This window comes from Benincasa hispida, chromosome 4, assembly GCF_009727055.1.
Source record: "Benincasa hispida cultivar B227 chromosome 4, ASM972705v1, whole genome shotgun sequence".
NCBI classification, from domain to species: Eukaryota; Viridiplantae; Streptophyta; class Magnoliopsida; order Cucurbitales; family Cucurbitaceae; genus Benincasa; species Benincasa hispida.
In genome coordinates this window covers 6,885,353-6,896,691 of record NC_052352.1, presented here as the reverse complement: position 1 = coordinate 6,896,691, position 11,339 = coordinate 6,885,353, and the positions used below count along the sequence as shown (strand labels likewise).

At 36.9% G+C, this 11,339-nt stretch overlaps 1 pseudogene; it reads right to left on the bottom strand.

Annotated features, from left to right (window-relative positions):
• Nucleotides 1-5,396: 5,396 nt before the first annotated feature.
• On the bottom strand, nt 5,397-10,941 carry LOC120076039 (annotated as a pseudogene).
• Between the last annotated feature and the right edge of the window lie 398 nt (nt 10,942-11,339).

Genomic DNA, 11,339 nt, shown 5'->3' with positions numbered 1-11,339 from the left:
CTGTTGGTTGCAACCGACATTAAAGCCTATTTGTTTTTTAATTCTTAACCAACATTGAAGCCTGAATCTGTCCGTTTTATCAATTGTTGTCCGTTTTTTAAAGTTCCCTTGCCAAATACATTTTTCAGTAAAAAAGTATAACATGACACATCATCATCGAACGCTATGGCTATGACATATTATTCATGTATGGATTGTAAATCTATTACATTTAATTCGTAAATTCTGCTATAGAATGATAATTTAAAAGACGTACAATAATTCAGGCATTGAAAACACAAATTACAAGTAATAGAAAGATTATGATTTTACAAACATTATGAGTTTACCGTCCCTCTCCACTTGGTAAGTATGGATCCCTTCATAATTCTTCTTGAATAGACCCCCCAGCTTCATCAGTGTCTGGTTATAAGCATCTTTGTCTGACCACTGTTGTTCAAAGGATCACAAACAATAAAGGTTTGGGCGTAAGCGTAACCCATGCAACGGAAGATTGTATCCATTCATATATATATATATGTATATATATATATATATAAATGGATAAAATGTTTGACACCGTGCCCTTAGAAACTCTGCAACTTTTTCCAGCTAACTGTTGCTACTTGAATGTACTTTGGTTTCCATGCCAAGAGAAAACAGAAGAGCCGAATTGCAGGACAAAACACTCAGTAGAGTTCAGTGAGGTTGCAACCTAGATAATAATAAGTTGAGACGTTACCATAAGACTTGCAATGGCTCAAATTAGTACAGGCTTTCAGCATAAACATGAAACATGACCCAATGACAATGTTATAACATTATTTCCAGTCAGCTTGAATATGTATACACACATATATTTCAAACCTCAAGAGGCAAGATTGAAAGTCATTTTAAAAAGCATGAATCGCACTTAACATAGAAAGAAAATGATCAAAATCACTACTACGTTCAACTTTAACTTGCACTGCTTTATTGTTGTGAATGGATTTTTGTGATATCCTAATAAGGGCAACAAAATCTTTCGTGTAAGTTTCATTAGCCAAAGTATTATCTACTATGAGTTTCTTGTAACTAGAGCTCAAGCCACCCTACACCAGAATTCATTAAGAAAATGATGGTTATCTGTGTCTCTCAAGGATCCTCTCAGTTCCACATCAGAATCTTGTAAAAGAAACTATAACGTAATTCTAATCAAAAGAGATGAGTTAAGAAAGAAACTTTATAAGACTACCACCTTGAGCACCACAAAAGGTTGAAAGAGGGCAATAAATTAGGGTGGCTCTTTGCCTTGAAATGTACGACCCTGCCAAAAGAAAAAAGCATATGATAAGGAAATTCCCAAAGATAGAAACTAGTTATCACGTATACTTTATGTTTATGGTACCTAAACATGCCTCCCTTTCAGCGAGTTGGACATTGTATTTGTCAACTGTGTAGCCATCTTTTGATCTTCCCGAGGTTTGAAATAATAGAAAATGGTTTAACAGCAATAAACACATATGTTTATGTACAAATGCACTTAAATATGTCATGCCATGAAAATGTAAGGAATGAGAAAACATCCCTACACTTGTTTACAAGCAATTATTCTTTTACAGGAATTAAGAGTACTTTCATTAGATAAAGAAAACCATCTTCCATTATTCCCTTTCTTAGAGAATCAACACCAATTATTCAACTGAATTTGCAAGTGTACCACCACATTCCAAGTTTAAGTATGTAACTTAAAATAGTTAGACTTTCTCAAAATAAACCCTAAATGCTAACTAACCTCGATGCTATCCTTTCCAAACCATGAGCATAAGAAATAATCTTCTTTCCTTTCACCAGAGTGGTATGTGTAAAGAATGATGTAGTAGTCTCCACTATAAAATTTACCAATATCCTCTGCAAGCAATGGAGTTTTGGCACTGCCATTGATTCGCCATACCTAGAGAATGAAAACCATCAGGACCCCGGTTAAACAATCAAAACTAATTTAACCATTTCAAACAACCAAAACTGTTATCATCTAAACCTCCATTTTCCCGCCTCCGTCCAGCAACGGTGGAACTTCCTTATTCACTGGTGCATTTTTTGTTAATCCCTTGAGATCGAGACCTTGTTGCTTCAACAGAGCTGTTTTCAAAAAGAGTACCATTTTGAATAATAATTAAAGCAAGCAGAATAAAAAACTCATTTTATCAATTAGATGTGGTAACTACCAGCTACTTTCTTCTTCCTTCCTCAGCATCTGTAGTCACTGATCCAACTGGCCAGGACTCGAAGTTGGACTTAAAAGAATGTGTTTCATAGCCTTGTAACCCAAGTCACACGAGTTGCCTTTGGCCTATTCTGGCTGGCAATAAATTCTTGAATATAAAGTATTGTTTGATAAATCCTGTCCATAACTTTAATTACTTGAAATTTTGGCACAGAAGGTTGCCTCAGCTACTTGAATTGTTGCTTTTCGCTCCCTTACTTGCGTCACTCTTCCAACCCAAACAAATATTTCAGCACCACAGTCCAGGAGATAACACTTATTATTTTCCAGTATGCTTAGGCTAACGACTACCCACATCCAAATTGCTAGATTTCTCCCAACTACAACAGCAAACTTCCAGTACACAGTAAAAACACATCCAAATGAGATATACCAAATCACAGTAAAAATTACCTTCTCAAATGTCTCCTTAATTGCTTCATCACTCAGCTTCTCACTCCTACCTTTCTTAAGGATGTTATCACAAAAGGTAGCAAGTAATTATGCACAAGAACTTCAAGTAATTCAACAAATGTATCATATACAACAAAACCATTAATCAAATCAAATTTCAAAGGCCATAGACACATTAAAAGGCCAAAATCTAGGAGCAGAGAGACATATTGGAGTGAAACCATTGCTGGCTTTCATTGAGACATTTACACAAACAGTTGAGAGGCATAAACATAAGAACAAAAATTTCATGCCAAAACACATAAAGTAACAACATGCCCCCAACATTGAGACATTTTCTTTACAAGTTCACAAGGTTCTCAACCCCCTTCTCACAAAATCTCACCAATGCATGATTTCTACCATATAATCCTAAACCATATCTCATGTCAAAACATATATCCTAACAACATGCCTCCAACATAATCATATGCACAACCAAACATTCTCAACAAGTCAACAAAATCATATGCACCATATCACTTAATAACTCATTCACACGTAAGCTATTACACTATTACATGACATCACAACATGTTATTATTTAGCCAAAACAGATGATTCAAGTTGATCAATATGTAGCCATAAATAATATATAAATTACAATAGAAGCCCGAAACATGCTAGCACACAACAAATAGACTCCAGAAGTAGAATTCCACTTGCACAAGGCGTATAAAAGAACTTCTAAACTATTTGAAAGACTCCCAAAGCAATTTTAAATCTCAATTCGGACACTTTGAATCAAGTCTAAACAAAAAAGTCTCATATTCTTGCTAAAAAGTATTCGAAGAGTTTTGAAACTATTCTGAATCCAAAAGAACCTAAATCCTTGCTAGTTGATGTCCGAATTTGCTTAATCCTTGTCCAATAGAAGGAAAACTTTGTTGTAAGCTACTGTGAGAGTCCTAAATAATGTTGAAAAAGAATTTATCACCGTTGACTACTAATGTCGTCACTATACTGAGACTGTAGGGTTTTAGGGTTGCAGGGTCCTCAATCGCTAGTCGTCGCACACTAGTGTTATCGATGTGTTTTGGAAGAATATTTGGGTTAGTGTGGCCTACTAGAATCACAATACCATGAATACAGCTTCCAATAATAAACAAGCCATGTCTTCCACCTATGAATTTATCTATAAACAAGAATCATAATACCAGAACCAGACTTTCATAGAATACTTACACCAAGCCATTATTTCTCTCATTCACAAGTATCAATTAGTACTAATTCCATGAATAAATAAGAATCACAATACTAGAACCATAATACCATGAATATAGCTTCCAATAATAAACAAATCATGTCTTCCACCTATGAATTTATCCACAAACGAGAATCACAATACTAGAACCAGACTTTCATAGAATACTTACACCAAGCCATCATTTCTCTCATTCACAAATATCAAGCTAAAATAGGATTTTCAAAACATTTTCATCAATAAGTCCAAGCTAAAACATATTTTTGATATAAATTTCCAACGAATCATAATATTAAAAGTACCATAAATGCCCATGAATCAGTGATAGGAAACTATCATCAAAACTACAGTTTAATTACTCTAAAAACAAGTCATGCTCATAAAATCAGGTAAAAGTGCAAAGGTTTATTTTCAAGGAAAGTGGTAACTCACATTCATTCTAAGCTAGCATTTACATTCTATTGAGATAAAAAACAAGAATTACATCCTTACACAAATCGGCCAAGAAAACTTGCCCATTGGGTCTGAATTACGTCGATCTCTCCTTGCATATATGCATCTTTTGTATTGAACTATAAAAAGGAAAAAAAAAGAAGATAAATTCAACATAAGTTTACGTCCATTTATTAAATTAAAACTAGCACTATATAAAAAATAAATAATTTACGTACGAGGCTAGTAATGGGTGTAATAGGATTATGCACTATTTCATGTTAAAAAATGAATACAAATTTACCTTTATAGGTTTCCATTTTGGAGAAGACCGATAGTGTTGGAGAATGTACTTGGCTTGCCATGTTTTCAATCCACTAAATAGTTTAAAAACATTATTTAAACATAGATAATTCAATTAAGAGCTAAGAAAGTTCAATTACACTTACATATTTATAACTCCATGAAAATCCTCTTGGACCTTGCTTTGAAGAGAATCCAAAACATAAACACAATTTTCTTGTAGATTGATTACAATCAATATCCAATGATAACTATAATAAGCAAAATTTTTTAAATATTAGTACGTGTATAATGCAAATTAAAAATAACTTAAGAACTTGTATCTACTTACCCTGTGTTATATGGAATGAGGACTAATTGGTCTAAATTAGCCAATTCTAGTTGATTGGCTAAATTTCTGGATCAGATATCTTGAGACTTCACGTGTGGCGATATTCTTGCTTGATCAATTATAAAAAACTTCTTCGTAATATCGTGACCACATTCATCCCAAAGATACCTAAACAAAGTTAAAGTTATTATTTATCAACATGAAACAAAGTATACATGAATGAATCTAGCTGAGTAATACTTACGCAATGTATGTCAAAATACACATGTAGCCTATTTCAACCATATTGCAATATTGGAGCAGATCATCGCGGCCTAAATAAATAAATTTTGTCTCTTCTAAATATATGCTCATCTAAAGAGATACGGGTCATGCCTATTTCAACCATACTACTAAAAACTATTCTCACTTTTTACACTCCTCTCTTCTTCTCTTCCCAAAATTCATTTTTACATTATAAAACAAGCATTTGGATTCTCATCACTAAACAACTGTGGTGCGTGTAAATACTCCCCCACAAGCCCACCCGGCCCATACCCGTATCCATATCCGTGTCCATTCCCTATTCCTTCCATTCCCATATACTCCATTTTGTTCCCTTCCATTTTATCTCCACGTCCATCTTCCCCACCATTTCTGTCACCGCTGCTGCCACCATCATTACCGCCTTTCTTTTTCTTCTTACCTCCACATTGCCATTGCCGTTGCCATTACCATTGCCGTCACCGGTGGCAAGGTGGTCTTTCTTGTTGATGCCGCCACCACCTTCATTTTTATTATTATCCTTCTCCTTTTTCATTGGGACAATTTCAACGGGCCGTTTTAGTCTCTTAGTTAAGCTAACACTTAAGGCCTTAACATCCATTGTGCTTTTCACTGTCACCAAATCCTTTTGTCTATCCACTGACATCTCTTGAACGCCTATTTGAAATCAAATAGAATCAAACTAAATCAGAAATCATGTTCTTGTTTAGTGATAATAATTGTTGATTTATATCTCTTACCTTTGAATTTCGTTGTTACTCTCTGAATCTTCTCTATATAGCCTTGACAGTGTAACCTTCAACACTGCCGTCGTCACTGGCGGCTGAGAAAACAGAGAACAACACACAAAATCAAATAGAATCACAGAGGGGACCGATTTTTCATTTAGGGGTTTGTTGATTTTTCAAATTACCTCTTTGGATTTCTTTTTATTCTCATCTATTTTCTTGTCAGATTTGTTGTTATTAGAAGAAGTCTAGTCATCGTCGATTTTATCTTTGGGCTTTGAGTCCTTTTCCTTCTTGGGCTGTGGTGAAATCAAATCCACTTTCTTCTTTGTCTTATTTGAAAGTTTCTCACGGAGTTTTGTTGCGTCTATTTTCTTCCCCATTAGTGTCAATTTGTTGCCATCAATCTCAGCTTTCACAGACTGTACACCTAAAGAACAAACAAAAAACAGTGCCATATTAATGGTGTCAGATTCTTGCATTGCTGATAATGGGTAAATCACTCTAATAACTGAAGAAGGATTGACGGACGGCGAGCGAAGAAAGCTGAAGAACGATCAACAGACGGCGAGGAAGAAAGATGATAACGATCGATGAACGATGATGGAAAGGTTTAAGGATTGGGCAAGGTAAGGTTTAGTGACGATGCGGGAGAGAAGGGTTTAGGCGTAAAGAAGAGAAGGAGCGCGCGATTTAGGGATATATTATTTAATAAAATAAGACAAAAAAAAAATATTACACCTTTAACCGACATTAAAGCCCATCTTCAATGTCGGTTTAAAACCGACATTAAAGTTTTTTTTTTAAATCGACATTATACATCCAATTTCAATTTTTCCTACCAAGATTAAAGCCCAAATTTCTTCTAGTGTAGTGAAATGAAAGTCTCTATCATGAACGACATTATATAACGAGACTAAACATTTCGTGGTCTTATCTTATACAAACTCTTTTATATAGAGCATCCTCGCTCACATGTCGAATACATGAATGGTCAGGATCAGACCATTTGCAGTATATTACAACACTTGTAACATCTACAAAGCGAGCCACACTCGTAGTGTCAACAGGATAAGGTTTCCATCCTTTATCCATCTACTACAGACCATTTTACTACAGACCATTTAGGTTATCACTTAAAGCATGATCCATTTGTATGTGATTACATACATGCTTAAGTTATAATGATAATCAGGGATTTTAGTTTATTGGTTTGTGGTTAATGCAACAAATATCTCATATATCAAATATTGTAGTGAAGAAAATATCTCATATTATTACGTCACATAATGTCTGTTCAAATACATGTTTACAAACTATTGGACCCAGCGAGATTTAGGGTATCAACCCTAACAATCTCCCACTTGTCCTAAAGCTAGTGGGGTGTACAAGAAAAATTACAAGTACAAATCAATAAACTAGGGCTCAAACGGCCAGTACAACAATACTCCCACTTGCCCTAGTCCAGTCGTGGACAATCCCGTAGATCCATGCTCTGAAGGTAACCCTAAAACACTGTAGCCATGAGAGCCTTCATATGGGTCAGCAACATTGTGCTTCGAAGCTATCTTCATGACTATCATGTGTCCTCGATGAACAATCTCTCTGATAAGATGGTAGTTCCACTCAATATGTTTTTCGCACTTGTGACTCCTAGGTTCTCTGGAATTCGCTACAATACCACTATTATCACAGTAAAAGGTGAAGGGCCTAGACATGTCAGAACTTCCCGAGCAAAATGAGCTCATTTTTTATAAGCTGTTATATACTGGACCTCCATAGTGAATTTAGCGATGACCCCTACTTAGTGCTTTGCCATACTACAGCTCCTCCATTAAGAGTGAACACTAATCTTGAAGTAGATTTTCGAGAATCCTTATCAGTCTGAAAATCAGAGTCCGTGTATCCAGTAAGGACCAAATCCTTAGATCCATACATAAGCATGTAGTCCCTTGTTCGCCGAAGATACTTGAGGATATTCTTGACGACAGTCCAGTGACCCTGTCCTGGATTAGACTGATATCTACTGACTAACCCTATAACATAGTAGATGTCAAGTCTAGTACATTACATTGCATACATCAAACTGCCAACGACAAATGCATAGGGGACCTGTCTCATTTGCTCAACCTCTTGAGGTGTCTTAGGACATTGCTCCTTAGACAATGTAACTCTATGATGAAAAGGCAAAATGCCCCTATTGGAGTTCTGGATCGAGTACTTGATCAACATCTTGTCAATGTACGATGCTTGAGACAGTGCTAACACTTTGTTCTTTCGATCTCGAAAGATCTGAATGCCAAAAACAAACTGAGCCTCCCAAATCTTTCATTTGGAATTAGGTCACTAGCGAGTTCTTAACTGAAGTCAGTAAACCTACATCATTCCCAATAAGTAGGATAGCGTCTACATATAGTACTAAGAATACTACTGAACTGTTGATGATTTTCTTGTAGACACAAGGCTCATCAATGTTTTGGTCAAAGCCATAAGATTTGATCGTAGTATCAAACCTTATGTTCCAAGATCGAGACACATATTTCAGTCCATAAATGGATCGATTCAATTTGCAAACCTTTTGCTCCTGACCTTGGGCTATGAATCCCTTGGGTTGCACCATGTAAATGGTCTCCTCAAGATTACTATTCAGAAAGGCAGTCTTGACATCCATTTGCCATATCTCATAGTCATAATATGAGGTAATGGACAAGAGGATGTAGATAGACTTAAGTATGGCAACAGGTGAGAAAGTCTTCTCATAGTCAACTCCCTCCACCTGGGTATAACCCTTTGCCACAAGTCTAGCCTTGAATGTTTGCACCTTCTCATCAACACCCCATTTCCTCTTGTAGATCCATTTACAACCTATATATGTAACCCCATCAGGTTGATCTACAAGATCCCATACTTAGTTGAAATACATAGACTCCATCTCGAGATCCATGGTTTTGACCCATTCATCTCTGTCAACATCCTCTATTGCCTTCTTATAAGACAATGGATCCTCAACCTCGCCATCGGCTACCATAGTCAGGATTTCAGTTAAACCCATATAGCGAACAGGTTGGTTCGCAACCCTCCCACTACGTCGAGGTCTTTGACCTACTAGATAAACTTCCATCAACAACTCTTATTGATGTAGCAGGCTCTTATACAACTCCTGTTGAAGTTTCAGTAGTATATTTGGAAAGTTCTCTTAATACTATTTTACTTCTTGGACTGTGCTCCCTTATATGATCTTAGGGCGTTTGTCAACACAAACACCATGTTTTCTTTAGGATCATAAAAGTAACCCCCTCGTGTTCCTTTAGGGTAACCTACAAATAGGCATAGCCTCGATCGTGGTTCCAATTTCTTAGGATTAGCCTCAAGCACATGTGCTGGGCGGCCCCAGATGCAGAAGTGACACAAACTAGCTTTACGCTCGTTCCACAACTCCAAAGGTGTTCTAGCAACACTCTTGGAAGGAATAAAGTTTAGGATATAGGCTGTAGTCTCTATTGCAAAACCCCAAAACGAGTCCGGTAAAGAAGTATAACTCATTAATGACCGAACCATGCCAACAGGGTTCTGTTTCTCCTTTCTGATATACAATTCTGCTGAGGAGTACCAGGTTTTGAGAGTTGGGAAACAATTCCATGTTCTATCATATAGTTTTAGAACTCAGGATCCAAAAACTCTCCACTCGGATCTGATCGAAGTGTCTTAATTCATTTATCTAATGCATTTTCAACCTCAGCCTTGAACTCTTTGAACTTTTCAAAGGATTCTGACTTATGTTGCATCAAATAAACATACCCATACCTCGAGTAATGATCAATAAAATTGATGAAATACTCGTAACCTCCCCTGGCTCATACATTCATCGGACCACAAAGGTTTGAATGTACTAACTCTAGAGGCACTTCGGCTCGATAACCTTCTACAGTAAAGGGTCTTTTAGTCATCTTGCCTTCAAGGCATGACTCGCACATAGGTAAAGAATTTTCCTCTAACTCGTTTAGAAGTTCATTCTTCGCCAATCTCTCAATCCTATTGAGATTAATGTGCCTTAATCGAAGCTGTCGAAGTTGGGCACTTTCTTTAGAAGAAAGTATAAGTCGTTTATTTTGAGTTACGACAGATTTAAACATCTCTATGTTATGGAGGGAATTTGTTGCTAACAGTATTAGCACATACAAATTATTTTCTAGTAACGCTAAACATATCTCAACACCATCTTTAAGAATATACACTTTATTCATTGAAAAGTTGAGGGTGTATTTACATTCAAGCAAACACTTTATAGAAATTAAGTTCCTCTTTAATTCAGGAACAACATATACATCTTGTAAAATGATAAACCTATTATGTAAAGTTAACTGGAGGCCTCCCACTGCCACAGCTGAGATGACGTGCCCGGTGCCTACTCGCATTGTCATCTCACCAGCCTCAAGCTGCTGCCAGGATCTAATCCCCTGAAAAGAAGAATAAACATGACTAGTGGCCCTAGAGTCTATAATTCTGGCTGAATCATCATTCTCCACTAGACAAGTTTCTAGAATTAGTAAATCATATTTACTTTGTTTGCTCTTGGCCTTAGCCTTCTTCCTCTCCTTGAACCAATGAGGGCAATTCCGCTTTCAGTGCCCATTCTGGTTGTAATGGAAACATTTTTCTTTTTCAATTGGCGCTGGTTGCCTACCCAGCTGAGTGGTAGGTTGTTGGTTAGCTGGTGCCTTCCCCTTCCCCTTACTATCGAAGAAGGTGTAGACTTAGTTCCTGATGTCGAACCTCCGTGGAACTTAGATGATGAAGCAACATTTGCCTCACCAACTGTCTTCTCCTTGGTTTTCAACAAGGATTGAAATGTTTGCAACTCGTTGAGGAGCGTTGTAAGGGTGTAATCAACTCTGTTCAGAACAGAGTTGCTTACGAAGTGTAGGAAGCTTTCTTGCAACGTTTGTAGAATTATGCTAACTTGGCTACCCTCATCGATGCAGGCCCCGTTCATATCTGCCATGTTAAAGTGGACCATTATGTTCAGGATATGTTCTCGAATAGATATACCCTCCTTCATTTTGGAGTTGAAGATGCTTTTGAGAGCTTCGTGTTTCATCTGCCCGCACAGTTGTCTGAACATTCCCTTTAGGGACTCCATGATCTCACGTGCAGTGACCATGGGCTGATGCTTCTTGGCCAAGACATCGTTTATGCTGGCCAAGATGTACGCTTGGGCCTTCTCGTTCGTCCGTGTCCATTGCTTATACGCACCTTGAACATTTCAAGCAATAGTAGAAGCTGGAATAGGAGTACATTCCTTCGTAAGGACGAACCAAAGATCATTGATGATTAATATGGTAAGTAATGAGTTTTCTAAACTAGCGTAATTGTCACCATGTAATTTGTCGGCGACTAATA